Source organism: Nicotiana attenuata, unplaced genomic scaffold (assembly GCF_001879085.1).
Source record: "Nicotiana attenuata strain UT unplaced genomic scaffold, NIATTr2, whole genome shotgun sequence".
In the NCBI taxonomy this organism is placed as follows: domain Eukaryota; kingdom Viridiplantae; phylum Streptophyta; class Magnoliopsida; order Solanales; family Solanaceae; genus Nicotiana; species Nicotiana attenuata.
The window spans coordinates 93,039-100,176 of NW_017674346.1; positions in this window are offsets into that span (position 1 = coordinate 93,039).

Sequence of the window (7,138 nt, forward strand, 5' to 3'; positions counted from 1 at the left end):
AAACAGTGTTGCGGACGCTGGCAGTCACCTCGCTAACTCCTATAACTCTGCCTCTGATCAGCCAAAACCCGCTAACGGGTGGATAAATACTTGCATCTGCACACGAGGTGCAGGGAGTAAAGTGAGTACTCCAACTCAGTGAGTAATAAAGGTAAATAATAACTGAGCTGTAAGAAATCACGTAAGGCAAATCATCATGCTGTATAGAAGCAGTATAAAACCCCTTGAGTAAAAGCAGTGAAGCTGTGAAATCTTTAGAAAACATCTTAGCTCAGTTCAAACCTCTTTTGAAAATGACTTTTTCAACGGTTATGCGAATAAATGCAAAACAATTAGTGCAGATAAGCACAGAAATCCGCCCCTCGGGCACAACACTCACTCAACAGATAATGCCAGGCAATCAGGTAGATACCCCGTGAAGTAACACAGACAACAGATAATGGCAGACAAATGAAATAAAGTAAACACATAAAACAGTACTAGTACCGCTGCGGCGTGCAGCCCGATCCACATATCGCTGCGGCGTGCAGCCCGATCCATTTATCATCGACGGCGCTCACTGGGGGTGTGCAGACTCCGGGAGGGGCCCCTTACGGCCCAAGCGCAATATCAAGCCATCTCGTGGCATCAGATCTAGGCCCTTGGCCTCATACCAGTATCAGTATAACACTACTGCGGCGTGCAGCCCGATCCAAAAGTATCCTCACAATACAGGCCCTCGGCCTAACTCAGTCAACAAAATCACATAAGCCACTCGGCCAACAATAAACATGATGCTCAGCCCAAAATATTATTGGAAATATCATTTCAAGTGTTAAAGCAAGTAAACTTGGCTGAGTTTTGAAAACAGTGAAAAAAATACATGACTGAGTTCAAGTATAAAATCAAAACAGTGAGGGAATATCAACGACCATCCCCGAAGGGGTTCAAATAGCTGGCACGAAGCCCAAATATGGCAATCAGTCCAAGTCATGATGATAACAAATAAGTTTCAATCAATTACACAGTAAAATCATCAATCGGGACGGACCAAGTCACAATCCCCAACGGTGCTCTACCCCACGCTCGCTATCCGGCGTGCAAGTCACCTCAACATAGCACTACGATGTGCAATCCGGGGTTTCAAACCCTCAGGATATCATTTACAATCATTACTCACCTCGAACCGGAGAAATCTCTAGCTCGCGATGCCTTTGCCCCTCAAATCGGCCTCCACGCGCGTCGAATCTATCCAAAATCAGAATGAATACATCACAATATGCTAAGGGAACAAAGCCCAAGCGAAAACAATCAATATCGGGCACAAATCCCGAAATTACCAAAACCCGAACCCCGGGCCCACTTCTCGAAACTCAGAAATTCTTACATCAACGGGTTCCTTATCACTCCACGAGTCTATGCATATAAAGAACACCAAAATCGGAGTCCAAATGACCCCTCAAATCCCAAATAAAAATTCCAAAATTCCAAGCCCTAATTCTTCCATTTTTGTTCAAGTTTCCATGAATTTCTAGCTAGATTTCACAATAGAATCACGTTTTTAGTTCTTAGAACTTACCTCAAATCAATCCTCTTCGATTTCTCCCAAAGAGCTCTCAAAATGTTCAACAATGGTGGAAAAATAACTTGGGTTCGGATGAAATGTTTAAAAACCATTCTGCCCAGCTATGAATTCCTTCGATGCGATCGCGGCCCCAGGCTCGCGATCGCGAAGAGCAAAATTTTTAAGACCTCCAAATTGGTCTATGCGAATGCGATGCACCAATGAGTTACCTTCCGCGATCACGGACCCTCAATCGCGAACGCGTAGAACAAAACTAGGCCTGCCCAAAAACCCTTCTATGCGATCGCGGCCCCAGGCTCGCGATCGCAAAGACCAAAACACCCCTGTAGAGCTGTTGCAATTTCTGCAATATTTTAAAGTCCAAAACTTTCCGTTTAGCCATCCGAAATCACCCCGAGGCCCCCGGGACCTCAACCAAAAGCACCAATGCATCCTAAAACATCATTCAAACTTGCTCCAATAGTCAAAACACCTCGAACAACACCAAAACCATCAAATTACATCGAATTCAAGCCTAAGTTCTTCTAAAACTTCCGAAACACGCATTTGATCAAAAACCCAACCAAATCACCTCCGAATGACCTGAAATTTTACACACACATTCCAAATCATACAACGAAGCTACAGCAACTCTTGGAATTCCATTCCGACCCTCGGATCAAAATCTCACCTATCAACCGGAAATCGCCAAAATACTAACTTTGCCAATTCAAGCCTAATTCTACTACAGGCCTCCAAAACCACTTCCGATCACACTCCTAAGTCACAAATCACCTAACGAAGCTAACCAAATCATAAAAACTCCGATCCGAACTCATATACAAATAAGTCTACTCTTGGTCAAATCTTTCAAATTTAAAGCTTTCAACTGAGACTGTTCTTTCAAATTCATACCGATATCCGTGAAAACCAAAACCAACGATCTACATCAGTCATAACACATTACACGGGTCAAGTCATGCCCGAGAATTGGTGATCAAAGCGCAAAAGCTCAAAACGACCGGTCGGGTCGTTACATCCTCCCCCACTTAAACACACGTTCGTCCTCGAACGTACTCAGAGTTGTTTCAAAAGCCAACCAATCGCTGAATAACCTTGCCATACATATACCCGGGGGTGATCCCATGTCACCATATCTCGTATAGGTCCGATAACACATAGAAACTGAAATTACACAACCCAATTTAGCCCATAAATCATAGAATCACATTTTCACTTCTGAAACCATCAATTCGATTAAAACCTCATACCTATACTCTGAATAGGCCCGAACCAGCTGTAATAACCCCTACCTGCAACCTCAAGTGCAATTATCTGATATACCATGTAACTCAAACACTCGAAACGATAATTTTAATTCACAGTAGCTGCACATAACAACCGAATATCGATAGGAAACCTCTTATCAACTAAGTTTCATTCCAACACTTTTACATATGCTGCAACTGATAACTAAAACACGCAGTAAGCCATCACCATTTCTCAGATCAGTCATTCATGAAGCCACTTCCCTTTTGGCTAATACCACGGTAGATTTCTGAGCCAAACCTCGATATTATCCTTCCAACAAGCTAAAATCGAATTCGTTCGTATTCATTAATGATCCCAACGATCACCTCGCATCCAACACACCACTCTGGTGACATGACACATCAATACAGGCCTAAGCCACAACTTGTATAATACGCGCACCAATAAGGAACGGTCTGAACAAACTCAAATCATGAAAATGACCCAAATGAAATAGCTGTACCTCAAGCTCATCAGTACTATCACAACACAAGGCTGAGAACCCGTCTCACATCATAGGAATAGAACACATGAATCTACCCCGAAAGATCATATCTCCACGTAGCCTCGCTACAATGCGCGGTCCTATCCAAACACTGCTCCACATGAAACACCTCAAGTCACTATGCTCAAATCGACAGCCACACATAATTTGATGTCTAGAACCAAAGCAAATCATTACACCCACGGTGAAACAAATAACACAGGCCACACAACCCGATAGGTCATAACCGATACTCCATTCACCGAGCAACACCCAATTACTCTTCCCGCTCGACTTCCACTATGAGTTCCCGATAGAACCACACCACAGGTGCCCATAACCAACAAATCATAACGTCTCGCAACACAGAAAGGCCACTCATAGATTTCCCCAGATCACCAACAAGCTCAATAACGATCGAATCAACCTATCCCTCAACAATACGATTCGGGGCCAACCGAGCCGACCCAAGCTAGAACACACATCCACATTGGCCCACCAACGAACTCTTTATTAAGGAAATCCTGAAGCTGTCCTCACAATTTCTCAACTCTGTCGGTACCCTATGGTACGTGCCCGGCACCAAATTAATACCAAAATCAACAACCTTGCCCGGCCACAAGAAACGCATCCGAAAAGTCCCTCAACACCGGAACTGAATCAATGGTAGAACTTCTGCACTGACATCCATCACGAAGGCCCAATTAAGAAAAGCAATCATTCCCAGCCGTCCGCTGGGTCTTTGAAATATAGACCACTCTGCTAGAACATAATCTGACGCACCTCGCCACTCAACCTGTGGCATTTCCGGCATAGCCCATAGCGTAACAGTCCAGAATAACCCAACACTGAGACAACCAGTCTACACCCCAATATCATGTCCAAAATCTAACATACCAGGAAAGAAGGATCCACTCGAGCTTCCAAATCCCGATAGCCGCTAAACGGTGTCGATGCACACGATCCATAACCACAACATAGCCTGAACATGAGAATTCCCAGTCTCCAACTCCATATAGCACACGAATCATCGTACCTGATCCCAATTTCGCCGTCCGAAAGCATGCCACACCTTAAATACCCCATCATTCCACGATAGATACTCTAAAATTTCCCTGTGCCACCAAGCAAACCCGAATATCACCAGTCGATCTAAGAAGAAAGTGCCGCAATACCACCGAAGTGCAATCAACTAATCACATTGCCCTTTTTACTGAAACATATACTCTTATCAAATCACTACCAAGTAGCAGTACCATTTCCTTAATTATCTGAGGCTACCCGCTGCTTAAGGGTTTCATGAACTTCCTTTCAGAACTGAACTATAAGTTCACACATGCAAATCTCGATCTTCCACGACATACCGCATATACCATACCATCTGAGGATAATATAAAAACTTTATCTCCCTTCCGAGCCACAGACACCTACGCACTCAGCTAGTCAAGAACTCCCATTGGTCCCATCTAGAAGAAAAATCACTATACATCCCATGCTCCGCATGCCCATAGAAAATATACATCTCCAAACCACGGTAAAACCCAACAAGAACTCTCCCAATTCCCTTTACACAAACTAAACTGCCAGGACTGAATCCTTCTAACTAGACCAAGCTAAGCAAGCCGTCGAAACCCAAGAGCATTGCTGCAAAGTACTTGTACAAACTCATTACCTCAAACACACACAAAGAATTAATAATATCCTTACCATGCCGATCCGGTCTACTATCAAGCTACTCCATCCATCTAAATTTCCTTCTGATTTATCTTCAACTTGATATTTCCCCTTGCTGTAGCACCACAATTCCTCAACCCAGGCTTACCACACGAGACCCAAGCATAAAACCACACTGTCCGAAACCCATAACCGCTGAATACTCCCTTAACTATTCCTCGAAACACCACATTCCAGAATACTTTACTCTGCAGAACTTCCTGCGAATCTAAATTCATTACCTTTACTTTCTTGATACTGATACCTAGAATCCCACAATTAACATAGGAATACCACAAGTCTTAACCTCTTCCAATGGAAACTCGGTCTCCAACCACACATACAACTTTAAAATACCCAATTGTTACATGCAGAATCTTGAACACATTAGAACCATTCTCGAGAGTCATATACTCTATTTAAACTACAATTAGTCTGACCCAACGAACAAAACCACCCGTGCCTCATTGGCACTCTGACACCGCAGAATGAAATCCTCATCCCAATACAACCAAGCAACTTCCTGCTCTATGCACCGAGCATTCTTTACCCACAACAACTTAAGATATCCCGTGGTTTCCTTACCCTATGAAGCATAATATAATCTTTTTGTCAAAATTTTCCTTTACTCGAGCCATCCTCGGTCTCAATTTCCACGAGCCATAACTGATTCGCCCGCACGCCTCAAACTGGAACCCACATAGCACCTAACCGTGCACTCAACTAGTCACCGCAGACTCCCCCACTTGGCTCGGAGCCATAGATCAAAATACACTCAATAACTCGTAACACTTATATCACATTGATGCCACAATACTATAGTGAGATTAAACTCGAATCCTTTGTAAGCTTGTGAAAACACAGATCATCTAGTACTTAAATCTTCGGCAAACCTCGCACACATTCTCGCAACAGTTAAGCCCACTCTCTTAAGCGACCCAAGATTCAAATTTCAACACTTACATTTCACTTGCACATGAGATCTTCTAACAGTCACATAAGGGTCACACAACCCCAGAATTTTTCGCAGGAGATAACCCATCTGCTTTGCCTTCAATTCACATTTCTGTATACCTTCCACCGTCATAAACTGTACGCAGTCACTTAGTCTTCCTGGGTCTGAACTCGTACCGCAACATAAATTTTTTTTACTTCACTCTCAACTGGAAAACATGAAAAGATCCTTCACACGCCCATAACTCAGGGCTATACCTCTAATCAAGATGGAATTCAAGCACCTAATAGTTCTTCTATCCTCCAGCAGGCCTTCCTAGTCACTTCCAAGTCATATAGATACATCTCGCAGTACTAACATACTCATCACGTGGCTATCCAGCCGTCACTTCCACTAATAGGGACAATACCGAACATATAAGTTCAAAACACTTACTCACACAGTCAGCACCTCGGTGCTCAAGCCATAGGCAAAGATCCGGCCTCAAGTCCTCCGGACTGGCCCAACATCAAACTCACAGAGATCACGTCTCGCCCCTTGATCAGGGAATCACAAGCCATCAAGGCACATCTGATACTGAGCGCTCATGCGCGCATACGAGCGCGTGGAAGGAATTTCAAGAGTTACTTTTCAAGCTGAATCAAGGACACACGATAAGATTACAAGAAGGTGAAGTTTTCCTAAAGGTTCTGCAGCCTCTCGAGGATAAATACAGACGTCTCCGTACCGATCCGCGAGACTCTACTAAACCTGCTCATGACTCGTGAGACCAAGTAACCTAGGCTCTGATACCAACTTGTCACGACCCAATTCCCGAACCCGATCGTGATGGTGCCTCTCGTGAAGACAAGGCCAGCCAGAACAAACGAAACACCTCTTTTAAACAATTAATTAACATAAGAAAATCTAAAACATGTTTATGATAGCCATAATTGCGGAAACAACAATAATAACAAGGAAAGCCATCCCCACACAGCCCTAACCGGGGTGTCACAAGTCACGAGCGTCTATTAGAGTGTAAATCCAACTACAAGGTCTAAAATGTACAAAACCGGAATAATGAACAAAGAGAGAAAAGCGGTGCTACGAACGCTGGAAGTCACCTCGTTAACTCCTATAACTCTGCCTCTAA